Here is a 22,725-nt window from a genome sequence, read left to right as displayed (position 1 = left end):
GAACTGAGGCATGATAAACATCATTTCGTTTATGGGAAAATCCAGCTGGCTTGCATCAGTGTTTGTGACAAAATAGCTCTGCTTTGGTTTCTTTTAGAATGTATACATGTGATTGAAAGCAACCTTGGCCTCGATTTTTTCGTAATTATAATGTTTGGCTGGATCACCTTTATCCATTCCCTTCGGATCACTAGCTCGTTGAGTCATAATGCTTTGGATAATCCTCAGTTTTTCAATTTCAGCTTCTGCTTCGGCCTTCTTTTCTTCTTTCGATTTTTCCACAAGAATTGATTTCCCATTATCTTTCAAGGCTGGATTATCAATAGTTTCTTTTGGATTTGAACCACTCCCACCAGTCTCCGAAGATTTACCAATCACAATTCCTTTCGAAATTGGTCTTGCAATTGGTATTGTTGTTACGACTGTTGAAGTAACCATTTCAGCAGAAACAAATATTGGTTTTGTTGTTGGGATTTTTGAAGAAAAAACTTTTCCCACAACTTTCGCATCCACACCACTAGCCTTCGACTCAGTAGTTTTTCTTTCTCCCCCTTGTACCCCTGTGAAAACAGGCGGGGCATTTGTTGTTGGAAGAAGGCTTGATATGCGAAAGAGAGGAGCGAGTTGTTTGTTGAGAATGGCTTCGAATTGTATAAAATTCTGAGATAAAAATTCAGGAGTAATCAATGGAGAAGAAACCGGCCTATCAGAAATCTCTTTTAACTCATTGAGCAACTTAAGCACTTCTTCAAAGCTTGCACTTTCGGATGTTGAAAGTTGAGTAATTTGAGGACTCAAATTTTCATACAACTTAACAAATCGAGTGACTGCGTCACAAATGATATCAACCTTTTGATGCAATGATGCATAGTCATGTTGAACAATTGCTATTTCTCTTTTCATATCTTCATAAAGTTCGTGAATTTGCAAGTTGACATCCTCTCGTACTTTCTTCACATCTTGAATAAAAAGAACATGTCGTTCCTTTGCAACATTCTTCAATTCTTTCAGATTACCAGCAAACTTCAAATTCTGAGAATTGATCCGAAGTTCATTGTTTTGATCATTATGATCAATCTTCTCCAAGACTCGAGATTCAGAATCTTTAATCATCCCCGATACTTTACTTATGATTCTGGATTCAAACACCTTCAGCAACGAATCAACTTCAATACTTGAAACAGATGAACCAACCCCGAGATCTGCTTGAGATTGAATGACAGAATTCAACTTTTGATTTAAAATCTTAAACTGCTTCATGGTCATCAGTATGTGATCTGGAAACTGCTCTTCTTCTTCATGAAACTCCAAATCTTCAAACATTCCGCCAAACCCCTCATTATCAGTCTCTGTCTCCATACAAACAGTTTCTTCAACATGTGAATTTGGTTTGGGTGGCTCAGTAGATTGAGAAGAAAAAATAGAAGTAAAGGGTTGATCAAGAATGTGTTCGAATGTTGGGGAATCTGTTGTTGAAGTAAGAGGAGTAGAAGATAATGGTAAGGAAACAATACTTGCAAAAGGAGCAGAAGTAGATGGACCTTTAGCTTCATTTTTCGAACCTCCTTCACCCATATTGACATTTGCATCCGTATCAGATACGTGTGCAGGGATGCCTGAAGTTCGAACCTCCTCATGAACTGATTTGGAAATCGAAACTTCGGGTGGTATGACGACTGTCTTCTCAGGAGTAGAACTTTCTGTGATAAGAGTAAACTCTGGAGTTTCTGGAATTCTTTCACCTTCATCTTCGGTTGACTCAGTAGAAATCACAAGTTTGCGAGTCTTCTTCTTCTTCTTCTTCGACAAACGTTTTGCCATATCTTCAGCCCTTCGTTTCTTTGACACAGGAGAAACAGGTGCGGGCACTTCCCTAATTAAAACGCCTTGATGAGTGATTTGAGGCTTTCGAATCATTTGTTGTGTGGGAGAATTGCGTTTATGGGATGACTTCATTTTAATTCTTCGAAACATTCCAGTCTTCGAAGGAATGATAACATTTTCTTGTGTTTCCTCAAGAATGGACTCAACCACTTGAGTCTCAGCAACATATACTTCAACAGTTTCAGGCTTCTTCTTGGGAGATTTCGAAGATTTTGACTCAGTTTCATTCTTCTTCGTCTTCTTGGATTTCGTATCATCTCTATCCAAAAGTATGCTAGTTTTGATTGAAGAATCAATAGTCTGCAAATATGCCACTAAAACTGAATTCGAAGGATCGACCCTTTTAAGCATTGCATCGGGAATACGAGCAACTGATGGAAAAACTTCAGCACTGTCTGTGATATCCTTCGGATAGTGGTATGGTTGGAAAACCGCTCTTTCTTCATCATTGGGTACCAAAATCCCTTCCTTATTATAAAAGTGTTGCAAAATCAAACTCCAGTATCTTGCACACGAAATGCCATGAATAGCATTCGTGTGTTCTACACCCTTTTGGAATTCCTTCCACAACTATGTAGAATAATCTACTTGAAGATCATAGTAGATACCAGCAACCATGGCATAAACCTCCATCCTTCCTTTATCAAGACCAGCAGATCTCCCAGTCAAACAACGTAAGAAAATACCAAATAAGAAATTCCAGATTCTTGGAAGTACAGATTTCTTAAAATCACTAATATTGGACAATGGTGGCTGATATCCCATCTCATTGAACATGTGAACGATTTGTGGAAAAGTAAATGAAACATATGGAGGTGAATTCGGAATATCAAGAATTTGACAAAATAGTTTCTTGGTTAGCCTGACCTTTTTATCGTTCACCAGATGAAATGTAATCGTATCAGATGCTTTGTTGTATGTTGCAGTCGATCCTACTTGAGAAAGCCAGGACAATGGAACAGAGAAAGAGTTGAACATCGCTTTAGCCAAAACCGAGTTCTTCAAAGCAACTATGAGCATCTTTAATTCTTCCGGATACTGAGAAACTTCACCCTCCAAGTAGTAGTTTGTTGCTTGAATCTTCATTATTGGTAATGAAGAGGCATCTTCAGTTGTATGAGAATCAACATGAGCAGAATTCGCCATTGTTAAGGTTTGAAGAAGATGATGAACAGAGAATTTTTGGGAAATTTGCTTTTTGATCGCGTAAACGGACAATGAACCCTTGAATCCCCTTTTATATGTAACCCTGAAGTTTGAATTTGAAGCGGGATGTGTATTTAATGAAATCCGACGTGGCACCTTGAAAGTCGGACCATTACTGCTGAAAAGTAGCCATGCGTCAAAAAGTAGTTGTCACATCACCTTGAAAACCGGACAGAATACCATACGTCATTTAAAAACAGTCTGTATTGTGATCACCAAGAGTATTGTAACCGTCAGAACCCTTCGAATGGAAGCAAGGCTCTTTCACTTTTGGGATTAAAAGCGAAGTCATACGCCAGAAGTTCGAAATCATCACCCTGAGTTGGTATCACTCAGAACCTCAAGGATTTCATGAGTGCTGTGTTCCAAAGAATGTAGATAAGAAACAAAGATAAGAAAATTTTGGAATAGTGTGATGTCAAACAATTGACACAAAAGCAGACTAAATCCCGGGCAAAGATTACTTCATTAATCATTAAGAGAAATGATCAATAGCTTGTGTATGTTCCCGTGAATTACAATCGAATACTTGTTAATAAGTATCAAAGGGCTTCTTTTATAATGCTTCGTGGGTAGGTTAAAAATTTCGTTACATGTCATCCTAAACATAAGGTGAGAAATTGTAACAGAAATTACTTGTTTGACCAGTGTAGTCAGTGACAAGTTGTTTTTGAAAATTTTGAAAATGACTAGGATATTCAAATGAAACTCGCACGTAAATCATATTCAAGAAAAAAATTTGTGTGCTGGATCTTGTTGGGTAACAAACATCGTGGGTTTCGAATGTTTGATCAAGACCACTCATTCGAAATGAATATGATTTGGAGTTTCAAATTTTGGTACTGAAACAAGAGTTTCGTGAAAATCTGGAACATTGTTCCCCGTCAAATCCTTAAAAGTGAAGTGTAAATTGGGTTTCACTTTCATCACGGTCTCATGATGCCAGATCATAAACACAGAATTTTGATATATCTAAGTCTCGATGGGTTTGATCAGAGACCTCTCGGTCATATGTCTTCGTGTGTGATCGTGTAAGAATGTTATGGATGAAAAAGATTGATTTAAGACACGAAAAGTACCTCTGTTATGTTTGGACCAAACAGTAAACTCTTAACTCATTTTGAGAAGAGTAAGGTAGCTCAGAGACTAATGTGAATATAAGCCTGATTGGGAAGAAATCTTCGTATGAATAATTTCATTAAGGGTTTCCTACACACACATTGAGTCATGGAGGCTTTGGTCAACATGCAGCAGCATGCTTCTAGGGACAACCTAACTAGTTCGAATGATGAAAAATTTATCAATTCATAAGAAAAATGTACCTTACCCTAGTACTGCAATCGTAATTCCCTCTGAATCTGCATGATAATCTACAACAACATACTAAAAAGAAATAAGAATCAAAATATTTTTGTTGTTTTGATTTTTCGAAAATAAAGACAAAACAAACTAAAATCTTTTTGGATTTTTGAATTTTCGAAAATTAAATGACAAAAATAAAAGAAAATCTTTTTGGATTTTTGATTTTTCGAAAATAAAGACAAAAATAAAAGAAAATCTTTTTGGAGTTTTTGATTTTTCGAAAATAAAGACAAAAATAAAAGAAAATCTTTTTGAATTTTTGAATTTTCGAAAATGAAATGACATACGGTACTTTTTGTATAAACACGAAATTTTATCATCCCTTGATACATGACCAATGTACGAATTCGAAGAGGTCAAAGCGTTGACTATGAACAGTAACCTCTGAATCAACCCTTAAAATAAGTGACAAATGTACGAATTCGAAGGGGTCGAAGCGTTGACTATGAACAGTAACCTCTGAATGCTGAATGCCTTTGCATTGTCTTTTATTCAGCGCCTCTGATTCATTCCTGGTCAACCGTCATTCTCCTTTTTCGCATGGAACAGAATTTCCATCAATCATTCCAAGTCCTTCTATTATTCTTACAAGGGATTTTTCATCTAAAGGTTTCGTGAAAATATCAGCTAGCTGATCAGTTGTTTTCACGAAATGTACTTCAATATTCCTATCCTCCACGTGATCCTTGATAAAATGATAACGAAGAGCTATATGTTTAGTCTTCGAATGCTGCATAGGATTATGACAAATTCTTATAGCACTTTGAGAATCACAATATAATGGAATCTTTTTCATATTTATTGCATAATCACGCAATTGACTTTGGATCCATATTATTTGTGAAGTGCAAGCAGCAGCAGCCACATATTCTGCTTCAGCTGTTGAAATTGATACGCATGTTTGCTTTTTCGACTGCCAGCTCACCAATTTGCCATCAAGAAATTGACATCCACCACTTGTGCTTTTTCGATCAAGATTACAACCACCCAGATCTGCATCCGAATATGCTTGCACAAAGAACCCAGTGTTCGAAGGATACCACAATCCTAACAAAATTGTTCCTTTAAGATAACGAAAGATATTCTTCACATCAGTAAGATGTGGTTCTCGTGGATTAGACTGATACCTAGCACAATTACACACAGAAAACATGATATCAGGTCTACTTGCTGTAAGATAAAGTAATGAACCAATCATGCTCCTATATAAAGTTATGTCAACAGCAGGTTTATCTAACGACGTTGTTAACTTTATGTCTGTTGCCATTGGAACTCGTAACTTTGTGCTATTCATCAACCCAAATGTTTCGAGCAGATTCTTCGTATATTTTTCCTGATTAATAAAAATCCCTTCTCTGTTTTAACGAATATTCAATCCAAGGAAATTATTGAATTTTTCCCATCATGCTCATTTCAAACTTGCTTTTCATCAGATCTTCGAATTCTCTAGACAAGGCAGAGTCAGTTGAGCCAAAAATAATATCATCAACATAAATTTGAACAAGCATTAAATGATTCCCCACTTTCTTTCGAAATAATGTGGGATCAACAAATCCTTGTTTAAATTTAGATTGTTTCATAAATGATGTAAGAGTTACATACCATGCTCGTGGTGCTTCTTTCAAACCATAAACTGCCTTATCTAAAACATAAACATGATCAGGATACTCTTCGTTAATAAAACCTGGAGGTTGTTCCACGTAAACAGTTTCTTCAAGCTCTCCATTTAGAAATGCACACTTTACATCCATTTGATAAACATCAAAATCTTTGTGAGCTGCATAAGCCAGAAATATACGAACCGCCTCGAGTCTTGTGATAGGGGCAAAAGTTTCTTCATAGTCGATTCCTTCGTGTTGTGAATATCCTTTAACAACAAGTCTGGCTTTGTTTGGAACAATGTTTCCATCTTTGTCGGTCTTATTTTTGAAAATCCATTTTAACCCGACTATCGAAACATTTTCAGGTTTAGGAATTAATCTCCAAACCTTGTTTCGTTCGAATTCCGACAATTCAGATTGCATTGCAACAACCCAATCTGAGTGTTCCATTGCAATCTTAACTATTTTTGGTTCAATTTTAGAGATGAAAACATTGAACATGCAAAATTCTTGATGAGTATTCAATACCTCATTCTTTGCACGAATTTGAGCTCTTGTTAAAACTCCTTCTTGTGGATTCCCAATTACTTGATCCTTCGGATGATCTTTTGTCCATTTTTCCATTGGTGGATATGCTGGATCAAATTCCAAAGGTGCATCTTCGTATATTTCTTCATTCTCTGAACCTTCAATCGAACATACATCATCAAAATCATTATTATTCTCAATATTTTCAAAATGCTCCCCCTCAACATCATCAATCAATTTTTCTTTCTCCCCCTCGAAAGAATGTTCGTCATCATCTAATGTATTCGAATCCAAGTGCTCCCCCTCCACTGGATTGTTTTGCATACTTTCGCATGTTTCTGGAGAATTTGATGTTGAATTTTCAGTAAGCTTTGTTAGATCTGAGAGATGATTATCATTGGCATTTATTTCAGTATCAACAGCATGATCTGAAATTCCAAAAATTAAATCATAATCAATATCTAAGACTTGTGAGGATTCAGATTCATCTTGTATGTCTTTCAAAATAGGATGATTTTCAAATTGTGATGTTGTTTGTTTAATGTAGTAATCATCAAATGTAACATTAAAAGTTTCTTCAACTTTTCGTGTTCTTTTATTCAACACACGATATGCAACTGAATTATGCGAATATCCCAAGAAAATCCCTTCATCTGCTTTAGCTTGAAACTTCGTAAGATGATCTTTGAGATTCATAATGAAGCACCTGCATCCGAAAACATGAAAAAACTTGACGTTAGGTTTTCGATTGTTGAGAATTTCATATGGAGTAATGTTAAAACGACGATGAATGAACGATCTGTTTTGAGTGAAACATGCGGTTGATACAGCTTCAGCCCAAAGGTATTGTGGAAGATTCGCATATGCCAACATAGTCCTTGCCGCTTCGCATAGTGACCTATTCCTTCGTTCTACAACACCATTTTGTTGTGGTGTGTATGGAGATGAAAAATTATGCGAAATTCCTTTGTCCACCAAAAATGAATCAAGAACATTGTTCTTAAATTCAGTTCCATGATCACTCTTAATTTTTCGAACAATCCTCTTCAATGTTGTTTCCATCTTTTTGATAAAATCAATCATGATTTGTGCAACTTCAGATTTAAGCCTGAGAAAATAAACTCACGTAAATCTGGAAAAACCATCAACAATAACTAAAACGTACCATTTCTTGTTGAGAGTTGAAACTGTCGAAGGACCACACAAATCAATATGTAAGAGCTCCAAAGGTGCGACGATTTTCGAATCAATCGTAATTGGATGACCTTCTTTATGTTGCTTGCCAACTTCAAAAGCTGCACATAAAGAATCATTGTCAAATTTAAGTACAGGTAAACCTCTTACCAGATCTTGTACCACAAGTTTATTGATGTTTCGAAAATTGAGATGAGAAAGTCTTCGATGCCATAGCCAACTTAAGTATGTCGTTGCTTTCGAAAGAAGACATATAGGAGGTTTCCCTACTATCGGATTAATCTCCATAGTGAACATGTCACCTTTCCTTTTGGATTTCAGTAACACCTCTTTTGTGTTGACATTCGAAATAATACTTCCTTCTTCGTTAAAAAGAACTTGATTGCCAGTGCTCACAATTCACTGTATGTCGTTCCTTCTTAAGTATGTCGTTGCTTTCGAAAGAACTTGATTGCCAGTGCTCACTTATCAAGTTATGTTGAAGACCTTCAACATACGCCACACGATTCACTGTGAATTGACCATTCGTGATCTTCCCATATCCTTTGACTTAACATTTTTTATTGTTCCCAAACTTCACTACTCCAACATTTTTGAGACTTCGAAAATCACGTAGATTCTCCTTCTTCCCAGCCATGTGACGAGAGCAACCATTATCGATGTACCACTTGTTATCATATTGCTCGTCACATAGTACCTACATTCAATTGAAAATTTTAGGTACCCAAGGCTTTTTGGGTCCTTGGAAATTAGATTTTAATTTCGAATGCAATGAAGAACTTTTAACCCAATCACAAACTTTTGTTTTGAGACTATCAATTAAGTTTACATCTTCATTTAAAGGAACCGAAACATAAGTTTTTGATGGTTTCGAATGTTCACTGACATTACCCTTCGAATTCTGAGTTTGTGAATGAACATTCTTTGCTTTTAATACTGGTTTCCAAGCTTTGACTGATATGTTCGAATCCTTAGAAGATGAACTGCCATTTGATGAAGTATTTACATACTTTTCATATGCTTCGTGAATTTGCTCCTTTGAGAATGTATTCGACTGATACATCTTTCCTTTGCCTTCAAGCCAATGATCAATGTTCTTCCTTGAAGTCATTCCTTTTTCCCGTGAAGTTTTCATTGTTTCTTTCTTCGTATGATTAGGAAAATTTGGATTTTGAGGAACAAAATCAACTTTGGGATTTGTTAGAAAAGAATGAGCATATGATGAATCAACTGTTGATTTAAAATGTTGACGTTGAAAGAATTTTTGATTTGGATTGGATTCATTCCAAAATGTTCTTGATTTATTATTTTCTGAAACTTTCGAAAACCTTGTTTGTTTATTCACTTCAGACCTTGAAGAATTTGTATGAAATAACTGTTTAGGTTTTGATGAAAGAGAGGAATTTTTAGATTTGAAAACATTTTTGGTTGATTGTGATTCAGACATCTTTTGAGACTCAACATTTTGCCAACATATTTTCTTTCTTGCTTGTCTTTTTGAAATGTTGTTTTCCTTCGAAAATTTGTCAATTTGATCTTTAAATTCCTTAGAGTTTAGTTTGACAACATTTTCACTTTCCTTTTCAATATGTTTTGAATTCTCTTTTTCGATTTTTGATTTTTCAATCCATTGTCTTTGTGGTTTTTGACGTTGAAACACATACGAATTTTTTGTTAAGTTGTTTTCAACTGTGCTTTGATTTGCGAAAAAACCTTCCTCAGTTGTCTTTGAATTATCCTCCTCAACTAACTTCTTTAATTCTGGTTTGATATTTTCAACATTTCCAGTAGTTACGAACACTTGATTTGGAAAAATGACATCATCTGTACATTTAAAATTTGGATAAACCACTGTATTCGTTTCAAGATAGTGTTCACCTTTTTCATTCATTACTTTTTCGAACTTTTGGGTATCACCATACACTTGATCAACCACTAATCGAGGAGTTTCTTCTTCTTTTGTAGATTTCTTTTCCTTCGAAAGTTTCTCTTCATCTTCATCATCACTATCATCAGTTTGGCTGTCTTTGAGATCCACGAAGTTCATATCACAAACTTTCGAAGTTGAGGGTATATCAGTTTCATTTTCAACCATCAAATCCTCAACTTTTTCTTTCCCTTTAGATGTTGATGCAACATTAATAACAGACAACTGAGAACAATCAACATCTTCAAGTTCACTAATTTCACTAATATTGTCTGAATTATCTTCAATATCAGCAAAATTAGATTGAGAATCAGATGTTGAATTCTCAGTCTTTTTCAAAATTTGAATTTGTTCAGATTTAGTCAAAGTATCATTCACGATGTTAACTAATTCATTAGCATCAAGACATTCATCAATATTGACAATTCCATATTTATATCTATCATCAGGCACTTTATCAAAATCAGCTATTATCTGCTCACAATCATACGAAATATTATCTACCTTAGCTCTTTCAAATGCTAGAAAAGGTAGTAATTTTCTATGTTGCTCTTTACTTATGTCACTTGAATGATGTAAATCAGTTAATTTGCTATAAAGTCGTTTAGCAGAGTTACAATAGATGTTTCTTTGTGCTAGTAACAGTTTAACATCACTTGATAACCTATCCCTATCACACATAATGTTTGTTATTTGTAATTCCAAACATTCAATTTTGCTTATTTTCAAGTCTAATCTCTTCTTAATCTCTAACAATTCCATTGACAACTTATTGGCCTCATTGCTAGCAGACACAACAATTGAATCAAAATAAGTAACCATTTCATCAAACGAAATTAGTTCAGAATCATAAGCATGGGTAGGAATATTAAAGGATTCGAGAATTTTACGTACCTTTGTTGTCATTGGAGATTTATCAGCTACTTTGGATACGAAGCATCGTCCCCTCACTTCGAATTCTTCATCATCCGAGTTCTTCTCCATTTTCGCATACAATGCTCCATGTGTCGGATTTCGCATTTCTTCATCATTTGATCCAGATGACCAGATTTGATAAGTTCCTTCTTCATCCTCATCCTCACCCTTTGCAACCAATGACAAATTCTTGGCTTTAGCACGAACCACCTCAAGTTTCTCTGCATAGTATGCCTCATCCTTGACTTTATTCTTCCTTTCCTCCTTCTTTCGAAGCATACAGTCATTTACAAGATGATTCAAACTGTTGCAATAATGACAATCTATTCCAGTATCACCTTTCAGCTTCTTCTCACCCTTTCCTTCAACTATCTTCGAATCTTGCTTTTCAACTTTCTTTTTCTCCTCAACAACATTTTTACTCACAGAACTTCCTTTCACCTCAGCAAGCTTAGTCTTCGAATTGAACGGCTTTTTGAAAAATTTCTTAACACGATTATTTGAGTAAAATGCTATTGCTTCATCATCAGAATTCATGATGAATCCTTCTTCTTCCTCCGAATCACCATTCTCAGCTTCTTTCTCCGAAATCTTTGACACAAGAGCTAATGGACCTCCCAAATTCAACTTCGATTCCTCAGCAATTTCATTTACTTCATTTTCGTGTGTTTTCAACTGATTGTATAAATCATTGAGAGTTGATGTATCAAAACTTTGCTGATTCTTCACCATCATACTCACACTTCTCCATTCTTTTCGAAGCCCCATTACAAAGATGAGATTGAATTCCATTGACGTCCTGGTAATTCCATAACGATTGCAACGATAGATTAACTCGTTCAGACGATCATAGTAAACTTCAATTGTTTCTCCTTCTTTTTGTTTGAAGTCTTTCAACTCAACCAAACACTGTTTGACTGGATTGATTTTTGTTTTCTCACTTCCTTGAAACTTATCCTTCAGATTATTCCAGACCTCCTTTGCAGTTGTATAACTTCTAACGTAATTGTACACAACTGGAGGTAAAGCACCTCGCAGTTCCCTCATACACCTTTTCTCCAATTTCTTCAGACGATCACTTTGATTATCAACATCAGAATTTGTGGAAGAAGATCCGATTGGTTGAACATTCACTGGAGCATTAACACCTCCAGTAATACATGTCCAGAATTCTTCATCATGACCATTCAGATAATCCTGCATACGATCAGCCCACTGATCATAGTATTCAGGGATTAGCATTGGAATTTTGGTTGATGAACCTAACAGATGAGAAAATGAGGTCATCGAATTGAGATTGAAACTTGCCATTGTTGTACGGAAGATGATCTTGAGAAAATTGAAAAGATTTGAGAATTTGAAAACAAACTTGATGATTCAAATCGAAATGATGAGAATATCACTCGATTCAACAATTCAAATGCAGAATCGAATCACAGACTAAGATCTAGACAAATTTTTCACTTTCAAAAAGTGCGGAAACTTTTGAATCAAAAAGTTGATTCAAAAACCTTTTGAATAGCATGAAAATCAGATCAGAGATATGATTCCTGCTCTGATACCAATTGATGAACCAAAGAATCAAGTAATGAATTAATCAGAGTATGAATTCAAGTAAGAATGTGAGATTTGAACACCGGATGTAAATATGATCTCGTTATGCTCTATTACGCTTTCGAATTCTTTACAGAGTACAAAATAGACAAGTCTGTAAAAGTTCTTATCTAACTCTAGTAAATAACCCTATTTATAGGGAACAGAAAGCGTACAAAAAATATACTAAGGCATCGACTCTAACGCTTCGAACAAAAGCGCCCTAGTAAAATACATTACAAAAATGTTCGAAGAGTACAAAACATACTTCGACTAATTACAACAATTCGACCCTTACAGAATCAGAGGGGTGTTAGTGAAGCTAGCACCCATCATTAACCTAAGAACTTTGTTTTGTAGACATCAAAGATCTTGACCAATATCTTATGGTCTGATCGCCCCTTCTATTGAAACGTCCCCAAAATAGGATCCAAAAATTTCATTTTTTGATTTAAGTAAAACATTATTCCAACATCATCCATACATCCTAAATGAAACAAGTGTATCAAATATCATTAAATCAGAGTGAAATAATAAGTGTGAAATCCATGTGGTGTGTGCGATGCAGTCATCCTGAGCTCTTCCCCTTGGAGCCGGAAGTACCTGAAACATAAACTAAAAACCGTAAGCACAAATCTTAGTGAGTTCCCTAAGGTACCGCATACCAACATACATAGCATATAATTGGCCCCACCCAATGAGTATAATGGGCCCCGCCCTAACTCGCATAGCGGGCCCCCCCAATGAGTATAACGGGCCCCTCCCTAACTCGCATAAAGAGCCCCACCCAATGAGTATAACGGGCCCCACCCTAACTCGAACAACGGGCCCCGCCCACATACAAATCATATAGCAACTAATAACATACAGGATAACCATCGGGCCTCACTCAGAAAACATACAAGCACATACTAGTGTCACACAGACAATGGGTATTCTAACAGATCATATCATGGGTCGCTATTACTGCCTTCGACCCGCTATACATGGTGAGGAAACTCACCTCGAATGCTAAATCTCACTGAAGATCCCTAGCTGTTGTCCTGACGACTCCCCGAGCTATCAGTACAAAATAACACCCAATTAACACTTGGGTTCTAAACTATATCCTATAATCCATATTTTGAGTAAAATGACCATTTTACCCCTGACCTAATTTGATCCAAGACCAAGGACCAAATCCACAAACCAAAAGGCCCAAAACCAATTGTTCCTCCAAGGCCCACTTATGTCCCAATTTTCCAAATTAGGCCCAAACCCCCCATATGGGCCTTACACTAAAGCCCAATAATTTTCCTTAGTCCAAAAACTTGATTTTAGATGGCCCAATAAGGCCCAAAGCAACAAGGTCCAAAGAAATGGCCCAATCGAGGTGTAACGACCCGAAAAACATACCGTAAACAACATTAGTTTTTCCGTTATTCGAAGGACTATTTATGAAAAATATTTTAGCTTTATGAGGATAAAATTATATAAATTAAATAAAAATGTCATTAACTAATAATTAAAAGGTTATCTAATTATTAAGACATATAAAATTTAGTTAGTTAAATTGTGGGTATAATTAGGATAAATAAAACCCTACTAAAGTAAAAATAATGTGTAAGGGGTGAAATTGATATTCTTGAAAGTGGAGGAATTGGTGCTTTTAAGTTTGGGGTTCAAAGAGTTATTATAAGCAAACTATAGGGATCAAAGATGTAAATGTATCTATAAATCCAAGCAAAATCAATTAAACAAATGTAATTGATTTCATTGAATGTGCATTCGTCCGTTTTTCTTTTTGGTTTACAACATACCCCTCAAGAGCATCTCAAATTCGTTTGGCCATACGTTCGATCAAAAAAAAAGAGTAATTCACTTAAGAGTTTATTATGAGTTGAGGGGCTAAGGTGTCATTTATAGAAATTTAAATTGTCAAGATATTAGGGTTAGTGTAAAAAGGGTGCATTATGGAGAATTAAGGGGCTAGATGGGAAAATTCGAGTATAACCCCCATGTAGAGGAATCGACGAGGGTTAATGTGATTTAAGGGTCCGTGCGTTTTTCTGTTCTACAGGTCCCATATAAAAAATGAGCAGCCCTCCCCTTTGTGTGTTTGGTGCGACAACGACAGAAGAAGAAAACAAAACGAACAACTTGTGGAGGAAGGAAGGATCAACGAGCAAAGAGGAAGGAGGGAGGAAGAGAGGCCTTGCTGGATCGATCCTAGAGGGGAGGAAGAGGGCTATGTTTGTGGCCAAGAATTGGTAAAAAAAATCATATTCTAATCCCTTTGTGGTGTTAATTTATCAATTCATTGTCAATTGGTGATTGTTGTTGTCAATTCTTTTCCTAATTAGTGATTACAATCTCATCTTCTTCTTCCTAGAAACCTTTGAAGGTTCATATGGTTTAATTTCACTTTTATTGGGTGTTTATGATGGCTCAATTGCTGTCAAAATTGCTTATGAACACCTTCAATAAGTTTATTGTTCAAATTCATATTTTGAGCAAAGTTTTGGAGTCTCAATTCTTCTTGTTGATTTCTAAAACTTATGTTAAATTCCACCATGAATCAAATGGATATGTTTCTGTGATTAAATCATGCTATTTCTGTTAAGAAGTTAATTTTTACCCTTATAGGTGTTCTTAGTGATGGCTTAATGTGTTAAGTGGTCAAAAAGCCCTTGAAACCCAAGGCTGGAAAATTCAGCAAGAATTACCAATCTGTCCCTGTGTTGGAAAAATTATAGAAAAATAATCAAGAATCGAATTAATGATCTGTAAACTCTCAAAGTTTCCATTTTGAGTCTAGTTTGTCCATGAATGTTTCCAGAACCTGTTGTTGCTTCTAACTTAGGTGAAAATCACCTTTTTCACCAGCTGGTCAAAATTTAGCTGCATTCATAGGCAGATTTGTAAAAATCATATAAAATTGTAGAAAAATCATTTGGACCTTCAAAAGTACATTATGAAAAGATAAAAGTCTGAACTTCTATAATATAAAATAAAAACGAAAGTTATACAGGTTATAAGTTTGCTAAACTAGCTCTAAACAGGTGGCTGTTTTGGGTTCAAAACTGGGAATTTTACTTGCTAGTTGATTTATGTGTTTGGCTTATAAACTTGTCATCTTTGGCATTGTAGAACTCCAATAACCTTGTTATTTGATATGTAATAGGGGAAAGGGTGATACTTCAACCAATACAATATTTGAAGTGTGAGTTGGTCATATTTTTGGCAAAGGTGAGTCAACTTGTGGTTTTAAAAGTACATTGTTAGGAGTATCCCATATCTTAGATGGATTGGGATGAACCTAGTTATGTAGGATGCATGTGCCCTTTTGATGATTGATTGTTATGCCATTATTGTTGAAATGTTTTATGTGTAATGATATCTAGGGTGTTGCATGCTGGACTCTTCCTTGTTTGGTGTGAGATGTGAGTTAGGGTCATGTTAGATTGAGTGAAGTGTATGAACATTATGTGATGTGAGCATGTTAATTCTTGTTTGAAAATATTTGTTTAAAATGTTTTAGGACATGCATGCTAGTGTTGTATCAACTTCATTGATGTGTTGTGTATGGAAGTAGTGGGTGATGTAAAATGTAATAACTTCATGAAATTACATGTTTGCATGAATATAACCCTTAAAGAGGTAATATGTTAATAAAAGAATAATCAAAATAATTACATGATTACTTGAAAGGGTAAAAGTGTAACTCCTTATTTAATTAATCATTATTAAATTAAAAAGGGGAACACACTAGCGGGGCGAAGGGTAGAAACCTAGACATAGGTATATACCCAATCCGGATATTATGATGGCCTAGTGGGTTGAAAGATACCTATAGGAAAAGAGCTTAAGCCAACTTTGATGCCGACTGGTTTTTCTAGACAACCACTCGGGACATGGTCTTGGTACACCTTGGTATACCGGGACTGGAGTGATGTTGGTCAAGCGGTGGGAGCAGCGCAAACATCACGTGGGATTTGGGAGGTGTATCTGTTGGAATTGGCACCGTTCGTACCAATCCTGAACGACAACGCATGTATACGTATGTGCACAGTCGGAGTAGCGAACGCAGCGCGCCGGGGGCAATGATTACGGGTGAGAGTCGCGCCTCAGTTAGTGCATTGGGTCGTGCCGGTCACGTTATTAGCGAACGGGGTCTAGCTTTGGGGAGGTTTTTGCGGTGAATAAATAGACCCTAATTAGGAGGTAATACTTTAATAATTACAGCGATGAGCGGTGAGTGATTATTAATGTAAAGCGGAGAAACAAAATATTCTATATTAATATTTTAGCGGTGAGATTAAATTAGTTACAACGGCGTTGAGGAGAGTAACTAATAAAACAAACTCTAACTGAAGAACTAAAATAAATTGAGCTAAACATGTGTTTGTTATGTGGTGTGATGTTGTATGTCTTGCTAGTGAGTCATTGACTGTGTGTGGATGTTTTGTGTGAATCCATCTATGATATGAGTGTTCTCTTAACACTGTACTATATTGACTCACTTAGCTTATGCTAACACTTGTTCTTTGCTTGTTGGTATCTGTGGAATGGAACAGGTAGCTTGACATGGTGCCTTAGTGAGGATGGGAATCTTTAGGTAGTATAATTTAGTATCTTTAGTTATGATACCATTTGGACATGTTGGGTTTTCATCATCATGTTTTTGTGAACTTTATATTTTGATGAGTTTATTTTGACATGAAAGTAACATTGGTGATGTTTCTGAAACAATCATAATAAGTCTTCCGCAACGTATTCTGTTAAATAAGTGTTTTAAAAATAAAAAAAATTTGGAAGAAACGAGGCCCAAAAGATGCGAAGCCCAAACAGACCAAGTACATAGGGCGTACTCAGTTGTATGCTAGGCGTACTCGCTGCATGGCTTGTACGCTGCGCGTACTAACTTGTACGCCCAATGTACTCCTTCATTAAGCCAACTTTTCCATTAAGTTATTAATGCCTAAGTTGAACGTTCCAAAACACAGATCTGAGTCCCAAAGAGTATCTAGAACCATAAAGTCACTGACTTAGTGACTTTGCATGCCCCAAATGAACCCAAACTTGAAATATAACATTATACTTCCATGAAATGAACTCAAACTCATGCATTGTTGAGATCCAACCCAAAAGATGCTAACTTTAAGACTTAGAAACCTCAAAAACGTCAAGAGGGGCAACTCATAACTTTTGGTATTGCATCAAGCCACCAAAACTCACTCATGGGACCAAAAGTTAACCAAAACCAAGCTAGAACTAGATCTAAGCTATAACACAACAAGTTTAGAGCTTTATACCTCTAATAAGTGCAAAATGATGATGATGTTTCGGATCTACAAGCTCTCACTCTTCCAATGAAGCTTCAAGATGATCTCCTTCCTTCAAAAGCACCAAAATACGCCCAAAATGACCTTCTAAGCTCAAGAACACTCAACAATGGAGTTAGGGTTTCGAGGAGGCTGATTAGGGACTAAAAGGAGGCTGATAGAAATGATCCTTGGGATATAATGTTCCTTAAATAGTTCTCAACCCCTAAATATTAGGGTTTTGGGGTATGGATACGTATGTTGTGCGTACCCACTCGTACGCTGCATGTACGTGCATGGCATCCGCGTCCCTCTTGTTCTAGTACGCCCTGCGTACATAAGGTGGTACGCCTCACGTACGGCACACCCTAAGCCCAAAATAAAAAAAGTTCAATAACTTCAAGGCCCAAAATCTAAATAATTAAATAACTAAATTTAAATAAATACCTTAGTAATATAGGGCGTTACAATTCTCCCCCACTTGAATTAGACTTTGTTCTCGAAGTCCGCTGCCCTGAACAACTCTGTATAGTGCTCCCTCATCTCGTCCTCGGGCTCCCAAGTCCATTCTGACCCCTTGCAGTGCAACCATAACACCTTCACTAGCTCTACAACCATGTTCCATGTTCCTCAAGGTCTTCGTCTTCCGATCCAAAATTGCCACCGGTCTCTCAATATAATTCAGGCGGTCATCCACCTGAATATCCTCCAATGGAACAACTGCAGAATCATCCCCCAAATGTGCAATGCATCTGAATGAGCTCGACTGGAAGATCTAGACGATACGCAACCCGGTCCACCCAAGCCAAAACCCTGAAGGGACCAATATCCATGGGACCCAGCTTGCCCCACTTCTTTAATCGGATGACAGCTTTCCAAGGTGACACCTTCAGGAGAACCATATCTCCTACCTGAAACTCCAAATCTGACCAGCGCCTGTTAACATAACTCTTCTGCCGACTCTTAGCTGTCTGGGGCCTACTCCGAACCTGCTGAATCAGCTCAGTGGTCTTGAGTACCACCTCGGTACTCCCCATGACCCGTTGAATGACCTCACCCCAACATATCGGGGTCCTGCATTTCCTCTCGTAGAGCAACTCAAAAGGAGGTCGATCAATGCTAGCGTGGTAACTGTTGTTATACGAAAATTTCGCTAACGGAAGATACGTATCCCAACTCCCACCAAAATCCAGCATGCATGCACGCAGCATGTCCTCAAGGGTCTGGATAGTCCGTTCACTCTGCCTATCGGTCTACGGATGAAACGTTATACTGAAATGGAGACGAGTGCCCAACTCTTCATGAAACCGCTTCCAGAATATGGAAGTAAAACGAACATCCCTGTCTAAAACCACTGATACCGGCACCCCATGACGTGCCACCACCTCCCTGATAAAAATCTCGACAAACTTTTCTGTAGAAATACTCTCTTGAATCGGGATGAAATCCACGCTCTTGGTCAATCGATCCACGATGACCCAAATCGAATCCACTCGCATGTAGTTCTGGGAAGCTTCGTAATAAAATCCATAGTGATGTCTTCCCATTTCCATACAGGAATCTCCAACGGCTGCATCTTGTCGTGAGGTCACTGATGCTCGGCCTTGACTTTCCTGCAAGTCAAGCACCGCTCCACGTACCAGGCCACATCCCGCTTCATGTAGGGCCACCAATAATTAGGACGAATATCGCTATATATCTTCGTCGCTCCGGGATGAATGAAAACCCTCGACTTGTGAGCCTCCTCCATCAGAACTTGGCGTACCCCATCCAAATAAGGAACCCAAACCCGCCGATGCATCTTCTGGTGCTCTTCCTTCAAACCCTCGGCCTGAGCCTCATAAATTCTCTCCAACAATGGAGTAATGACAGTCATCCTCAAACACATATCTCTGATCGGAGCCACAACCGCCTTGCGGCTGAGAGCATCGGCCACCACATGAGCCTTCCCCGGGTGGTAAAGGATCTCACAATCATAATCCCTCACCACATGCAACCATCGATGCTTCCTCATATTCAGATTCGGCTGATCCATCAAGTACCTCAGGCTCTTCTAATCCGTGTAGATGGTACACCGGACCCCATATAGATAATGTTGCCAAATATTGAGGGCGAACACCATGGACCCCAACTCGAAATCATGCGTTGGATAGTTCGCCTCATGAGGCTTCAGCTGCCTCGAAGCGTAAGTGATCACTCGACCCCGCTGCATCAACACTGCCCCCAAACCTGTGATCGAAGCATCACAATAAACCACGAAATCATCAACACCCTCTGGAAGGGTCAGAATTGGCGCCTCACACAACCGTTGTCTAAGAGTCTCAAAAGTTGTCTGCTGCTCAGGCCCCCATCGAAATGTCACCGACTTCTTGGTGAGTCGGGTTAAGGGAACCATGATCTTAGAGAAATCTTGTATGAATCTCCAATAATAACCAGCAAATCCAAGAAAACTCCAAATCTTAGATGGAGACCTCGAAACCTCCCACTACATCTTGGCCTCGACCATGGCCGGATCGACTACAATACCCTTCTGGTTGACAAGGTACCCCAAAAGTTGCAGCTCGCACAACCAGAACTCATACTTAGAGAACTTTGTGAAAAGTCTCTCCCTCCTCAATGTCTCCAGCACTTCCCTCAAGTGCTCCTCATGCTGCTCCTGAGTCTTGGAATAAACCAAGATAGCATCAATAAATACTATCACAGACCGATCCAGTATCGGTCTGCACACACGGTTCATGAGATCCATGAAGGCGGCTGGAGCATTGGTGAGCCCAAAAGGCATCACCACGAACTCATAAAGACCATATCGAGTCCGGAAAGCTGTCTTCTGCACATCCTCATCCGGGACCCGCATCGGATGATAACCCAATCGCAAATCAATCTTAGAGAACCAAGATGCACCCTGAAGCTGGTCGAAAAGATCATCAATCCTCGGGAGAGGATAACGGTTCTTCACAGTTACATTATTCAACTCTCGGTAGTCGACACACATACAATGAGACCCGTCCTTCTTCTTCACAAACAGAATCGGTGCTCCCCAAGGCGAACTGCTCGGCCTAATAAATCCTTTGTCTAACAGCTCCTGCAACTGTGTAGACAACTCCTGTATCTCGGTATGAGCCAACCGATATGGTGCTTTGGCTATCAGAGCTGCACCTGGGACCAGATCAATCCTAAACTCCACCTGTCACTGCGGAGGTACCCCAAGAAAATCCTCTAGGAACACATCCGGATAATCCTGCACAATCGGCACATCATCCATGGTCGCCTTACCCTTATCCCGGGTATCCATGACATAGTCGACAAAACCCGAGCAACCCCGATGAAGATAATGTATGTTCCTCGCTGCAAAAGACATAAGCGGCCCACGTTGCGGTCTCTTACCCTGAATCACCAACTCTCCCCCACTTAGGCTCCGAACCCGAACTAACTGCTGCTCACAGTCGATCACTGCCCCAGTAGGGCTCAACTAATCCATGCCCACGATAACCTTGTTCCCACGCAGAGGAATGGGAACCAGATCAACCGGATACTGCTCGTTGAATAACTGGAGAGTACAACCTCGATGGACCCTTGCAACCCGGACCGTCCTATCATCAACAATCTCAACATCAAGATGAAAAACCAGCTCCCCCGGAGCTCTAGAAAATCTCTTGTTAAGCGCAAGCGATACAAAAGATCGGTTGGCCCCCGAATCAAATAATACCAAAGCAGAGATATCGTTCACAAAGAACGATCCTAAAATGAAACACATAAACATAAGTAAGCAATTCAATATAAATAAAGAGATAAGGAGAAGATACATACCCATCTCAACATCGAGAGCTGCACGCAACTCCTCTGCCATCAGCAAGAAAGCCCTGCTCTTCACCGTAGGTGCATCTGCCCGGCCCTGGCGACCATCAGAAATTCGGAGTTTCGCAGGAGTGGGTGCTGACACCGGTCCAGCTGCAACCAAACTCGAACAATGGGCCTTCTTGTGGCCCCTCTGATTGCACTAAAAGCAAATCAGATCAAATATCGGGGTGATGCTGGTGGTAGCAGTACAATCCATGCTGATATGACCAGTCCGACTGCACTTGAAGCATCCAGAATCACCCACCCTGCACGTCCCCTCGTGTGACCTGCCACACTTGCTGCAGCGGCCTCGACCTTGTTGGCCCTTCCCCCTCGTATCCACAACCTTGGGCCTCTTGCCCGAACCTCCTGATACCTGAACCTCATCCGGATTCCTCTTCCTCTCCACCTCCAGATCAATCTCCCTCTCTCTAGCCCTCGCTATCATGTCTTCCAGCGTCTTACAGCAGGATCGGCTCACAAACTGCCGAATGTCACTCCTCAACATCTCATGGTACCGGGCCTTCTTCATCTCCTCGTCCGCTACATACTGCGGAACAAAAAGCTCCCTCTCCCTGAACATAACGGTGATTTAAGCCACCGTCTCAGTAGTCTGGCGAAGGTCCTCAAACTCTCGCGCCAACTGCTGCACCTCAATCATTGGTGCAAACTCAGCTTAGAACTTGGTCGAGAAATTGTAACATCCCGATTCCTAGGTATGAGAATTTTATTGAAAAGGCAATTTTTCATTGGAACTTATCAAGTTTATGGCCTCAACTCGACGTGATGAAAGTCTATGGCCTGTAGATCTTTTTGGACCAACTCGACGAGTTGGAAAAGAAAACTCGACGAGTTGGTGGCTGAATATGAAACCCTAATTTTTAGGGTGTTGCACCCTATTTAAAGGCCTTAAGTCCCATTGATGGCCTCCCTAATAGCCTCCTCTGTCCAGAAACCATACTCTCGTGTTTTCTCTCCCATATTTGAGTGTGTGTGATCCTAAAGAGTGTTTCCTTGGTGATCTCTTGAAGAGCTTGAAGTTGGTGGTGCATAGCTTGAAGGGGGAAGCTTTAGATCCAGAATCTTCTTGAGTTTAGCTACTCTTTTGAGGTAAAAAGTCGAAAACTTGCTCATCTATTGCTTAGATCTCTTCCTTGGAAGTTTATTGTCATTTTTGGCTCATTTTGGGATCATTCTGGGGTGGGCGTTTCATGAAGTTATTACTTCAGATCTGGACGTTTTGTGGCCTCTTTAGGCTTAAAGTTTCAAGCTTTTACAAGTTCTAGGTCCCCTTCATGCTTTACGTCCCTTATTAAGCCTTTTTTAAAATTTGAAGCCTCTTGGTGACATGCATGGATGTAAAGTTAGCAACTTT

This window comes from Lactuca virosa, chromosome 2 (assembly GCF_052849685.1).
Source record: "Lactuca virosa cultivar CGN04683 chromosome 2, Lactuca_virosa_CGN04683_v6, whole genome shotgun sequence".
NCBI classification, from domain to species: Eukaryota; Viridiplantae; Streptophyta; class Magnoliopsida; order Asterales; family Asteraceae; genus Lactuca; species Lactuca virosa.
The sequence above is the reverse complement of the archived record's forward strand: the minus strand, read 5'-3'. Positions refer to the sequence as shown.